Below are 13,880 nucleotides of genomic sequence, written 5' to 3' on the forward strand. Positions count from 1 at the left end.
GGTCGTTTTTTTATGGGAGTCAATATTCTTCATGAGGGTCAGTTTACTTCACGTGGGGGAGTCATAGTACTATGATCTGGAGGTCATAATACTATGACCGGGGGGTCACTTTTTCTATAGAATAATGACCGGGGGGTCATTATTCTATGGGGGTCGAAATACTTCATTACACCGGCTCCTAAAAAGACTTTCGACGATAATATCTATTAAAAAGTGATCCCCACCAAACCTAACGGACAATTTTACTAGATCTACAACTCTAATACCCTCCATTGCCAATAGTTAACATTTTGATTGTACTACTACTACTGGTGCCGCTACTTCTATTGCTATTACTACATGTACTTCTTCTTCTTCTTCTTCTACTACTACTACTACTACTTCTACTACTACAACTACAACTGCTACTACTGATACTACTATACCTGCTTCCACTAATACATCCTGTACATCTACCTCTTCTTCTCCTGCTGCTGTGGTTGCTGTCACTTATTCCTCTGCTGCTTCTGCTGCTGCTGCTGCTGCTGCAACTGCCACTACCACTGCCACTACTACTACTACTACTACTACTACTACTACTTTCTATTGTTGCCGCTACCGTACTTTACTGCCACTACTAAGTATTGCAACTTCTATTAATACTAAGTTCAATGCTAGCAGTTTCTTGTGCAGTTTTCTTCTGAAGAATTACTTCATACCGAAGTTTGCAGGGATTATTGACACTTGTGTGTTTTGTGAACGTATTGTGAATTGTTATTTTCCTGAAAAAAATGTATACACCAAGATACAGCGTCTAGAAATAGAATCCCTTTTCCCGTTGCAGAATGCTCTGATTTCTGTGTCAAGTGATGGTATCTGGGGCTAATGGTCAAACGGAAGGACAGGCGGACGGACGGACAAGGGCAAATCTATATGCCCCCCTCCCCCGAGTGGGGGCATAAAATGCAGCAATTAGGCCTTAGATACATGAGTTATCACTAAATTAGATCAAATGACCGGGTGTCGTTTTTTTATGGGAGTCAATATTCTTCGTGAGGTTCAGTTTACTTCACGTGGGGGAGTCATAGTACTATGATCTGGAGGTCATAATACTATGACCGAGGGTCACTTTTTCTACAGAATTATGACCGGGGGTCATTATTCTATGGGGGTCGAAATACTTCATTACACCGGCACTTAGAAATTTAGACTTAGAAATTTGATGGCCTAGTGTGACGATGTATATGTAAGTATTCGTATTTTCAACTATTAATCAGGGTCTTATATCTCTTTTAGGTATTGCAGGATTCACGGGTTTTGAATATTTTGTAAGAATTTGTTGTCAGGGTTAGCATATATTTTCGACGCATATTTTATGCATATTTCCCTCTTTCCGTGTACCATTTGTAATGAAAAATATCTTGACCTTTTCTTTGCGGAAATGATAGATGGATGGAACGAAAACCCTTATACACCTGGCGGGGATTCCAATACATTCATATTGTTAAGTGCTTACTAGACACATAGGAAACTTTGGATTAACAATATAAGCATTAGACACGGTAAATATTTGTTTAGAACTGTGCAAGATCGGAATATCTTTCGGAAGAACTGGTGTTCAAGTGTGACAGATACATAACTTTAAACATGCATGCATAACACACCATTTTCTGTTTAGTTAATCTTTTTAACGGTTTTAACTAAATGTACATATTCTAGAGTTATATTTCGCTGTGAATTTACCAGATATATTTCACTGGGTTATTTCAATAATTTACTAGAAAACATGTTAAATGTTAAAAACTACTACGACAGTTTTACCCTGATTTTATAATGGCTTGTACAATTGGGTCGGCAGGGTCAAGATTTCGGTAGTAATCCGGAACGTTTGTCTTCAGTGCGAAGTAGTTTTCTATCATTTGTCGTGCTCCAAGTTGACTGAACTTTCTCGTCCGTAAAAATCGGAGAAGAAAACCAAAATCTAAAATTAAAAAAAAAAACTGTTTTCTATTTCGGAGCATATGACTTCAACGTACATATTATGCATATTGTCTTCTATTCATGTATAAATTCTTATGACAATTCTCTTGACCTTTTTTCAGAAGGAATTAGTCATAATTATATACGGGGAACGTCGGACTGACTGACTGTTTTATGGTGGCTGATTTCTGCCATTTCAAGTGTTCGTATCAGCGAGGCGAAATGTCGAAGTAACGAAAACACGAAAGATCGAAATAATGCATATTTGTTCGTGCCGGCGGGTAGAAATGTCCAAGACATTTCGCATCGCCGACACGAACACACGAAATGGCAGAAATCAGACACCATACTGTTTAGATAATGATTGTTTAAAATCTTTTTTACTATTTCTTTGTTGCAGACCTCCCAGAATTGCACTTCACTACACTCAACCGGTTTAATTTTTACCTCGGAATGAAGAGAAAAGATCGATTCGTTGAATATTAAGTTTGAGTACTGTATTAAGAATGCTGAAAATATGACACCAATACTGGTTTTTCCAGGAAGCGGACTCGAGAGTGGTTCCAATAAGCTTGAAACTTTGATCACAATCGAGCTAAAACAAATTAGTATAAAAACTAAAATAAGATGAATTCTAGATTTGGCAACATGGTGTTGAAAACAACTAAGCTCGTAATCAATAATGTGTACTACGTAAAATCAGAGCCTTCGTGCCCGATTTGTCAAGGTCGCTGACTTTTTTTCAATTGCCATTTACGTCCTTGGATTCAATCTCTAATTATTTTGTCATGTATTAATGTCATCCAGTAGGATTGCAGAGGATCAGTGGTTCTGCTCAGGTACAAACATGTGTCTGAGATAATGACAAGACGGGTATATGGAGTGTTCCTCCGCCAGTGAAGCTAGTGGCACCTTATAAACTGCATTGTTTCGATGCAACTTAAAACCCTACTATGCAAACAAACGTAGATTCTTGAAAAATAATTCAATCTTGTGTCTAAATCATGTAATGAATACAATACCTGTAGGTGATTTTAATCAGTTCGTTTCTATGACCCATTTTCTAAGTGTTTGTACTGCTATTTCTCGGTCCTTTTCATTTTGTTCGTTCAGTTCATCTTTTGCTTTCTTCCGGCTGTATTCATCGAGTATGCTGACGAAAGCTGAATCACCTAAGGACAAACATGTATTCAATAGTCTTTTGAATAATGAAATGTTGAAAAGTATAAACAATAGTTCAAATTCACCTACTTTTAAACGTGAATTATTCATGACAAATGTGTATATTAATACACACAAACATATATTATTTGACAGATTGCATGCACATGTTTAATAAAAGTAATAAAATACACCGCAGATATTCTAATTAGACATTTACATATTGTTGATGAAATAAATGGACAAACATGAAAATAATCAGTGTACTAAAAGTAATTTGATTGTCTTGTGTATTCATAAACGTCGATAGAAGATTTTAGTTGATTTTTTATGTGTGTGTGTGGAGGGGGTGGGGGGGGGTAAAAGAAGGTAATCATACCGAAGAATATTCCTCCTGCCAATAATCGATAGCGGTCAGATTTTCTATATAGAAATAAGAAGGGCATGTACACATTTTACTTAATAACAAAATTACTAAAAATAAGAAACCTTAGGTGCAAACATATTACCAAAGTTCAACATTTGATTCATCACAAGGTTTTTTTTAATTAAATTTTATCTTAATTTTTGATTCGTTCTTCGCATGAAGTTTGATGCCATCATTTCGTCATTTTTTCCCTTCTTTGTTTCCATATAAAATGTGCAAAAATCTCATACATGCGTTTAATAAAGTTTATTTCTATTTCATATATCCACAAGAGCCCCACAAAGTGGTGTAATGCAAGTCCGTAGTTCTGCTAAATCAGAGGAGGAAAAAATAAAATTTAAAGAAATTTATTTAGTGTGTGTATCGGATTGGGGTGTATCGGATTGGGGTGTAGTGTTGTGTTGGGTAGGGGTTTTGGGTTTTGTTCAGCGACGGTAATGGAATACCAATGCACTATACACTAAAAGTGAAATTATTGTTTTGGGGAAAGGGGAGGGGGGAATAAGCTGTGTGTGAGACGGGGGCGGAGCGTGTGGGCGTAATGTGGATTGTTGTCAGTCTCCTTAAGTTGTCTCATCACCACCCACCTATATGCCAAGTTAAATTCAATACCTTGAATAGCTTTGAAGTTGTGCTCCGGACACAAAATACAAAGGACAAACCTACCTATAAGCCAAGTTGGAAATCAAGATAAGTTACATGCCCGAAATACGAAGGATAAATTTGACCTTTGAGCTCTATTTACTAGTAGTACCTTGACTATTGACCTACCGACCACCTTCATACGTTTTACTTATTGTCTTATTGACACCTACAGATGTGCCAAAGTTAACGTCAATAACACAAATATTTATTAAGTTATGCTCCAGACACGAAATATGAGGGGAAAAAATGAAGTATTAGCTCGATTTGTGACCCTGACATTTGACCGACAGATCTGGTTCGTGCTCTCTACAAATCATCTCAAGTTTAAAGTTACTAGTAATACAATAAATGGTTATTGAGTTATGCTCCGTACACGAAATATTACGGACAGACAGACGGGCAGACGCACGCGACATCATATAATACGTCCGTTTCCCAAAACAGGCGACTGAAGAAGTTCTTTTTGTTATATATCTTTTTATTTTCCAATAAGTACAGTACATTTACAACAAATACATCAGTGACAGTTCTTTCTTTCCAGTATTGAAAAAGAAGTAAACCTACATTCATTATTCTTAATTAATCTTCAGTATTCATTTTAATATTATAAATGTCTATATTATTGGAAAGATGTAACAAAAAGGAGAAGGAGAGTATAAAAAGTGAAGTAAAGGAGAGGAAGAAAAAGAATGAAAAAAAAAAGATTTGGATGTTTTCGATAGAACATACTGTTATTGATGGAAAAATGCAAAAAGTTCTAACACTTAAAATAATTTGGAAACCACCTCCTGCTAAATCTTATGAACTAACATACATTTGAAATCATGTCTCTTTTAAACTAAAATGAACTGAGTGAAAGTGAGTCAAACCTGTTTCGGGTGCCATAATATTCAAGTTCCCTAGTATATATTCCTGATATGAAACGTACTAGGTTCAGTCATAACACAGAAAAAATATGATAACTACAGCAAACGGTTTCCAGATCAATGGCACGCGACGTGCCGCTGGGAAAAAAGATACAATTATCATACCTGAGTAATTAGATTAAGGCCTTAGGCAACATCTTGTAAAAGTGCGAAACGTTATGAGTCAATGTATATTTAATCAGTTGTTAAACGTTAGAAAGAAGTTAAGTACGATTTTTCATTTTCCAAATCCTGTTAAAATCGCAGTCTTTGGTTTCTATAAGCTTAAAAAGTCCAGTTCTAACCCTATTCAAGTTAAAAATAATTATTTAAGGATTTAAGCATACATGTATTCAGAAGCTGTGCACTACATCAAATTGATAGGACATCATTCTCAAAGTTTATTCTTCTTAGATTTTAACAACAGCTATATCATCTCAATTAATGTGACTTCTCACATTGAGTAGATTTTTGGGGCCTCCGTGGTCAAGTGGTTAAGGTCTCTGACTTCAAATCTCTTGCCCCTCAATGATTGGCGTTCGAGCATCACTCGGGGCATTGAACTCTTCATGTGAGGAAGCCATCCAGCCGGCTTACGGAAGGTCTGTGATTCTACCCAGGTGCCCGCCCGTGATGAAATAATGCACGGAGGGTCACCTGGGATCTTCCTCTCACATCAAAACCCGGGAGGTCGCCATATGACCTATAATTGTGCCGGAGTGACGTTAAACGCAAAATCTGAATAGATTTTGTCAATAATAATCAAAGAAAGTAATTTCCATATAACTTTTACAGCTTTGATGACTATCTAGAATTAACGTTACATGTTACCTTTGAAAATATTTTGTTCAAGAAACAGCATAAGAACACAATATTTGAAATGTTATAATATCTATATATACATGTACTATGGAAAAACTCTAGTAATTAAGCAAGTAATTAAGGTTGTATGTGGAAAAAAAGAGTCAATAAGAGTTTAAATTCAGGATGTTGTGTAACAGAACGATCACAAGTTCTTAAGAGAGCTTACAAAATAGTTATGATGACAGAAATACACAAAACTCCTCACTCATAAGGGGTTTTCCATCAGGTGCACCAAGGAGTTTATTTTGACAGTTTATCTTTATAGGCAACAAACTGATGTATGCTCCCCGAATTCGTCCTCTACAATACCAGTATACAAGGGCCGTTCTAAAATTAATGATAATCGTGCAGGAATATATTGTACACCGGCTGTGTACAGACTTCCCTTCAAAGTATTCGACCTTGACTTTTTTGTATTTTCGTTTAACAGATTTCAGTACTTTGTCTCTATAAAATTTTCAAGTGACTGACTTTCGTGACGGTGAAGGACTTTGTACATCAGTACTCCTTGAGTTAAAGAAGATGGATTACTAAGTTCTTTTAACAATTATTGGTTAATTGGCACTCTGCTGTCAACGTGACGCTGTAGTTCATAAAGTGTATCCAAGTCACATCTCCTGTTAGGAGCAATGACATTCTGCGATCATCTAAATTTGAGAATAGACATTTGATCTTGGCCTTTGGCTCCTCGGTTAATATGTGAGGCACCCATCGGTCATAGACCTTTCTTAATCCAAAGTGCTAGGTAAGAATCTCATCAGATCTCTCCGTTGACATGCTAATAAAAGACTCTATCTTGGTGAGAGCATTCATTAATCTTTTTTGCTTTATTTCTTTGTGTTGTGTATATGCTCTGTTTTGTAATTATTTATACTGTAAATATATAAAGAACAAAATAAATATGATTAAACTAAACCGTCAGAAGGACAGAAAATAAATCAATCATACCTGCTTCGGTTGCCATAATAATTCTAATCCCTATCTAATTCCTGCAGCGAAAAAAGTAAATATAAGAGCTGGAGTAAAACATTTCGAAATCAATGGATGTCACGTGCCGCTGTGAAAAAGATACAATCATATAACTCACCATACCTGAGTAATTCGATTAAGACCTCAGGCAACAATTGGTAACATCAGCCGCATAACCTATATTAACTGAATATTTTCATTTTTGTTTTTGTTAGCTCACCTGAGCAATGCTCATGGTGAGCTATTGTGATCACGCTGTGTCCGTCGTGCGTGCGTACGTGCGTGCGTGCGTTCGTCCGTCCGTCCGTCCGTTTAAAAGACATCTCCTCCAAAACCACTGAATGGATTATGATGAAACTTGGCATGGATGTTCCTTCGATGGTCCTCTACCAACATTATTCAAACGGTTCCGCTTCGTTGCACGAACGGGCCGCCAGAACTAAAAAATAGACAAATCTTTAAACGACATCTCCTCCTAAACCGATGGTCCGATCTTGAAATAATTCCGCAAAAATGGTACTTATGTCACCCTCTACCAAGATTGTTCAAATTGTAAAATTAAAGCGATTCGTTAGAAAATATGGCCGCCAGGGGGCGTGGTCACTTTTCCCTATATATATATATATATATATATATATATATATATATATATATATATATATATATATATATATATATATATATATATTGGAAATTTTGTACACACAGGTGAGGTATCATCATTACACAAAACCTAACATCGTACAGACTTGTAATATAGTGGTTTGTTGTAGACATGAAGAACAAACATCCAAATGATCCATTGAATAACGCCGAAATAAAGCGGTTATTACATGTGTCCGGAAACAGGTCTTGTCCGGATACTGGTTCCCAACCAGTACGTCTGTAGATTATGTAGATTGATCTACCAGGCGTTGCCAAGCGTGTCACCATTTTAGGATCACATGGTTGTACCATCGTCACGTGATTTGCTTGAATTTCCCGCCATGGAATAAATTCTTTGCATGGCACCAGCAGCTGTGAAGACACTCTCTCAAGAATAAATTCGCTGCGTCGGACCAGCTGCAATGCTTTATCGTCATCTGAAGATCTACTTTCAGGAATAAAGTCTCTTCGCTGGACCAGCTACTCTGCCAAACTGTGACCTCTCTGTCTCTGTGTCTCTCTGTCCGGTGGGGCTCAAACTCCGGAGCTCTCAATCCGGAGGCAAACGCTCTACCACTTCAGGTTCTCATGGCACGGATTCCACTTTCAGTGAAATAATTTTGTCTAATGGTAGAGCGTCCGCCTCCGGTGCAGAAGGTCGTGGATTCAATCCCCGTTCACGTACCAAGGATGTGAAAGTTGGTACCAGTTGCTCTCTTAATATGCTCAGCATTATACGTATAGAACAGGCTTTTCTCTCAAAGTCGTAATCTCGCATGAATGGGATGTGGAGACTGATGTCTAAACTGGTGGAATTTGTTTCAAGATTCACCTAAATTAATTAGTGTAAAAAACCGTAATTTTGTATCAGATATAGGATTCGATATACTATTTTCATGCTGATTATAGGCCTACATACATAGGAGAGCAGCCGTCTGACATGCTGTAATCAAATATTTCTGGTAAAATAAAGCAAATCCTCATATCATAAAATGTTAAAACATGTAAAAGTAACTATTTTCGACAATGGGTCGCACACTAGCTTTTTTTTTACAAAGTTTAGCTTGTAACTCTTTTATTATATAACTCCACTTTTTTGTGTGTTGTTTTGATATGGAATGATAATTTTGTGTTTATTGATGTTAAAATAGAAATGAGTGTAGTTTTTGTTTGTGCTACTTATGGAGCTGTCTCAGGCCATGCATATTAGACCAAAACTGTTCTGTCTGACACCACATGATTCGCAGGGAAGGTTCTTACTGACACCAAGTTTTGATGATAAGATGTTCTGCTGACACCAACATTTGATCATACGTTTTCTTGCCTTTATTTCACTCGGTTTGCAGTATTTTTACGAATTTACGCGTGTTTTCGGGTATAACGGGTCGTTGAATTCATTTCTCTAATAAGGCTTTAGGTTATAATGTAGCATTTCATCGTAATTCGGTCGAAATTGTGCCTTCGTGGTGTAGTTGAAAGATCAATTGGTTCATAAGAAAAGGTCATTTAAAGGCATTTCTACTTTAAGCTCTAGTGGCCCCTAAAAGGGAACAAGCACCCCGCCCCCCAAATGGAACAAATTTATGACCTTATAATGATACTAACACGTTTAATGAAGATCTATCCATCATGAAAAGTAGTCATGAAAACTTATTTTTCTTTTTTAGCCCAAGCAATCCCTAAAAGGACCAACTGTCCTCATTTGAATAAAGTTAAGAAGGGACCTTATAATGAGCCTACATACCAAGTCTGACGAAAATCCACCCAGTCATTCATTACAAGAAATGGTTTAAAGGTATTTCTAATTTTAGCTCTAGCCGCCCCTACAAGGGGCCAAGTGCTCCCAATTGAAACTAAAAGTGAAGGACCTTATACTTATACTACGAATCAAGATTTGATGAAGATCCATTTAGCAGTTCATGAGAAAAGGTTGTTTAAAGGGTCTTTCTTTTATTTTTAGCTCCTAAAAAGGACAGACTGCCCCCGTTTGTATAAATTTAGCAGAGGCCCTACCAATGTTGCTGCAGACCAAGTTTGACGAGATCATCAAGCGGTTCAGGAGAAGAAGTCTTTTAATTGCATTTCTATTTTTAGTTCTAGTGACCCCTTTAAGGGGCCGACTGCCCGGTTTGTACAAATTTTGAAGAGGACCTTATAATAAAACTCCAGACCAAGTTTGATGAAAATCCATCAAGTAGTTCATGAGAAGAGGTATTTTAAAGGCGTTTCTATTTTTAGTTCTAGCGGCCCAAAAAAGGGGACAAGTGCCCCCATTTGAACAAAATTGGGCAGGACCTTATAATGATGCTAAAATACTTTCTAGCGATTCACGAGAAGAAGTTGTTTAAAGATATTTCTAATTTTGGCTCTAGCGGCCCCTAAAAGAGGCCAAATGCCCCCACAAATTTGGGAGAGAACCTTATAATGATGTAATGATGCTACAGAGCAAATCTGATGAAGATCCATAAAGCGGTTCATGAGAAGAAGTTCTTTAAAGATTTTGATATTTTTAGTTCTTGTGGCCCCTAAAAGGGGCTAAGGTGAACAATTTGAACAAAATTGATACAGGTCCCTGCCAGTAGGCTGCTGACTACGTGTTGTGTAATTTTGACCTGTAGTTTCAGAGGAAAATATATTAAAGTAAAGATGTTGACGCAGGACACAGGCGATGGACGACGGACCATCCACCTTTACAAAAGTTCAGGTGAGCCAAATCAAAACTTAATATTCTACGACCTGCAAGTTGGGCGTTGTTCTTTGAACTAGGTGCCTGGGTCTTACACGCGACAAGTTGGTTCATCCCTCATGAACACACAGTCTAACTGACCCTGCTATCATTTCCCTGGGTTTCTGTGCTTCCAAACTATATTCTTATATATTTTACTGATACGGGGAACATCTGTGACAAAAAATTGTCCGATGCCAACGCTATGGATCGGTCACTAATAATGTTGACCTTGACCATTAAACTAGGGATGTTTGCGCGACACGTCGCCTTATAAAGGGTGAAATTTGGTTAATGGTAGCGTTATAGACCGGGCATGTAAAGGACGAACGCACGGTCTGATAGATGGACGAGGAGCAAACCTATACTCCCCAAATTATACGGGCTCCCATGAGGACCTTTGAAAACCACATAGTCAGGTTCGTTATTATGCAACAAGAACCGTTGAAAGAAGCAATCTGGTGACAATTCAAATATTTACCAAAGACTGTAACAAAAATATATCAATGGTCAGAAAACTATTGAGTGACCCTCATACAAGTAAATATTTTTGTTTTGGCGGTAAAAAAATGTGAAAGGAATATCACAATTCAGAATTCTTTATTTCTGAAAAAAGAATGGAATCTATACTGTTATTCAACGTTTAGTTTTCTAAATGAAGCTTCCTCGGGTGCTTTGTCTTGTTTTTTCCTGTTTAAATCCACACCATATTTGTCGCTGGTCAGTTTCTTAATATATTTCCTGAACTTTGGGTCGTTCATACTTGTAAGCATTTCGTCTGCAAAATAAAATGAAATACAACTATTGAATTTAAAAACAAGTCGATGTCAATGTGGCATAACAATAACTGTTCGATTCTTGTAACTATTAGTAATTCTGTACTACAACTGGAGATAGTTCTGTATATTTAAAAACAGACTAGGTTAAAGGTTATTTATTAACCCTTAGCTTGCTGGCGACAAGTGGTTCTGTGTCTTACCTGCAGTCTTATCCGTCATAAAAAGACATTAGAACCTCAACACAGAATAACTTTAGAACGTTCTATATCATTATGATGATCCCGCCATTTCTAATATGTTGCACTTTTACATTTTATGTTCGCTTAACATTAGACATATTCTTGCACAAAACTTAAAGCAAAACTGAATATCGAACAATATCATCTACTAAATATTACATAGTAAAAACAAGAACCAGTTAACGGATGTAACTCCACCGCGTACGGCCTCGGGCCAATACGACAACCCTTGAACAAATAATAAGGCCAATATGAAATTGCTTGATTAATGATAATGTACATAGCCTATTTGTACTTCATAATTTGGCAGAAATCGTGGATGAAAGGGATGGAAAATTCGAAAAACCGAGTCTCTCCTCGCTTAAATTTATTTTCCGTTGTTTTTGTTGCATTCAGGAGCAAAGTCTAGAAATTTAAGCCGTTGTCGGAGGTAATGGTATACAACCGATGAAAGACAAATGTCAGTGCCGTGTTATAGGACAAAACATTCTCCCTTAAAGGAAATATTAACAGAGAAATCAATGAACAAACGAGGAGCCTACCTTTCCCCAATATCCACGTCCACCATCTTGCATTTTTCTCGCCGTACACCAGGTCACGTGACAGCATACAGTGATAACATTTATAATATACGTCCGATTGTTGACAGTACACAGGTTATTTATAGATTACACGCCACGCCTACTGCATAAATGTGTCATATCGACAAATATGTTTAATCTATATTCTAGAGTCTTTGAATGTAATTTACCGATACCGTTTTACACTGTGTTTTAAAAATGCTGTCATTTTGTCATTTTTTAATGTTTTTCAGATCTGTTTTTTGCACTTTATTGCCCAAAGTCTATATTTTATGTTTATATCGGTATTAATTACTTTACATATTGTATAAAAATGATATTTACGATCGCGCTGTATGAAATTTTGCGGTTAATTTTATCAAAATTCGACCGTTTCTCTGTGATTTTGCTTATTTTATTGTTATTATTTTACTAAAAATGATCTATCGATCTAGCTATATGTGTTCTTTAACGATACTGAGTATTTCAAGATAATCTATGTATAAATAAATGTTTTACACGCGAATCCTGTGTACCCGTCGCCTAAATTACGCGTAAAAATTCTTACTTAAAATTTACCTGTTTACCTGTTGTTTGTTTACCATTGTGTGTAGACGTCTGTGTGTTTCCGGATCATCATCACTACTGGATTTTCCTATGGTGGCGTCTTTCTAGTACATGCTTTCTCGGTCCGGGCGTTGTTTATGCCACTATAGGTCCCTACTACATATAATACTAACATAAAATGTAATTTGATATTTACTTTATTATGATTTTATTTTCTCTGTTCTTTTACTGTTAAAAATATCTTTAAATTGTTTAAAATTTTGTTAAGATTGATAAAATTTGATAAAAGTTTGATAAAATTGGTAAAATCAGAATCGGCCTTTGCCGAAAAATTACCAGTTGATATTGTTGATAATGATTTATATAGGTTATTTCGTGAAACGTCCTGGATACACCGATTAAATACCTGTGGTATTGCGTGCTAAAGTGTGGCACGTAGCCGTTACAGTTGTTACCTATTGTAATCATGGGTTGCATACACACAAAAGAATTTGAATAGTAGCGGAGCAGGTCTTTAACTGTTTTCTATGAAGAGACAACTAAAATTTCATAGAAAAATATATGGTAACATGCTGTAAGTTAATCCCAAGTGTTACTTGACCTTTAGAAAAGAAAACAATCATGTCATAATTATATGAAAAAAGGACTGCCTCAACTGGGAATCGATCAAACATAACATTTAAAAAGAACTGTCTGATTATGGCACGGACTGTAGGACACAATTTTCAAGTCGACAGTAAATATATCATTCGGTATATCGCATGTTAACGAAAATGGATCGATCCCGATTTTTATCGCTTCGCTCAAGATTTGTTCCCTATCAATTTAAAGGTACATTTTGGAATAAAGACAGAACTGCCCATATTTGTACTACTGTGCAAGAAGATGTGGTTCATACAAGTAATGTTGACACTTACTAGGCACAAGGAAAAAACGTATTCTTTCAAACAATTCATGGTCAGACGCTCTTTGCACGTGCCAGAAGTACACATTTTTTAATTTGATAGTATGTACCTCATTCTGTACAGCGCATGTTACAGTACAGGGATCGGTAGGATCGATTGTAGTAGTGATCAACAAACAAGAGCTGTCCATAAGACAGCGCACTCCACTATTCGGGGATTTGACAGTAAAATGAATATATGTCTGAATAAGAGACCTACTTCAAAAGGAAGATACACCAAGGGGCATAATTCCATCAAATACACAAATCTGAGTTATAAGGATTGTTACAACACATGCAGATGATGATGATAAAACAAAGCCTGTAAAAAATTTAAGTGTAAAAGGGGCATAATTTATAGTCAAAAATACAAATCAGTGTTATAGGGATTGTTACCACACGTGCAGATGATGATGATAAAGATACATTTTAAGTTTACATTTTAAGTTTCAAGTCTTTATCTTATATTGCATTAAGTTATATCCAGAAAGC

The 13,880-nt window shown here is 36.5% G+C and overlaps 2 long non-coding RNA genes across 2 annotated transcripts; both read right to left on the bottom strand.

Moving 5' to 3' along the window:
• Nucleotides 1-1,135: 1,135 nt before the first annotated feature.
• On the bottom strand, nt 1,136-7,166 carry LOC128556762 (uncharacterized). The gene is made up of 3 exons (XR_008370822.1): nt 6,910-7,166; nt 2,982-3,131; nt 1,136-1,960 (listed from the first exon to the last, which is right to left on the bottom strand). It is a non-coding gene; the product is annotated as an uncharacterized LOC128556762 (long non-coding RNA).
• Nucleotides 7,167-10,883: 3,717 nt separating this feature from the next.
• LOC128556763 (uncharacterized) lies at nt 10,884-12,662 on the bottom strand. Its single transcript, XR_008370823.1, has 2 exons — nt 11,861-12,662; nt 10,884-11,078 (listed from the first exon to the last, which is right to left on the bottom strand). It is a non-coding gene; the product is annotated as an uncharacterized LOC128556763 (long non-coding RNA).
• Nucleotides 12,663-13,880: the final 1,218 nt, after the last annotated feature.

The sequence above is a fragment of the Mercenaria mercenaria genome, chromosome 4, assembly GCF_021730395.1.
Source record: "Mercenaria mercenaria strain notata chromosome 4, MADL_Memer_1, whole genome shotgun sequence".
In the NCBI taxonomy this organism is placed as follows: Eukaryota; Metazoa; Mollusca; class Bivalvia; order Venerida; family Veneridae; genus Mercenaria; species Mercenaria mercenaria.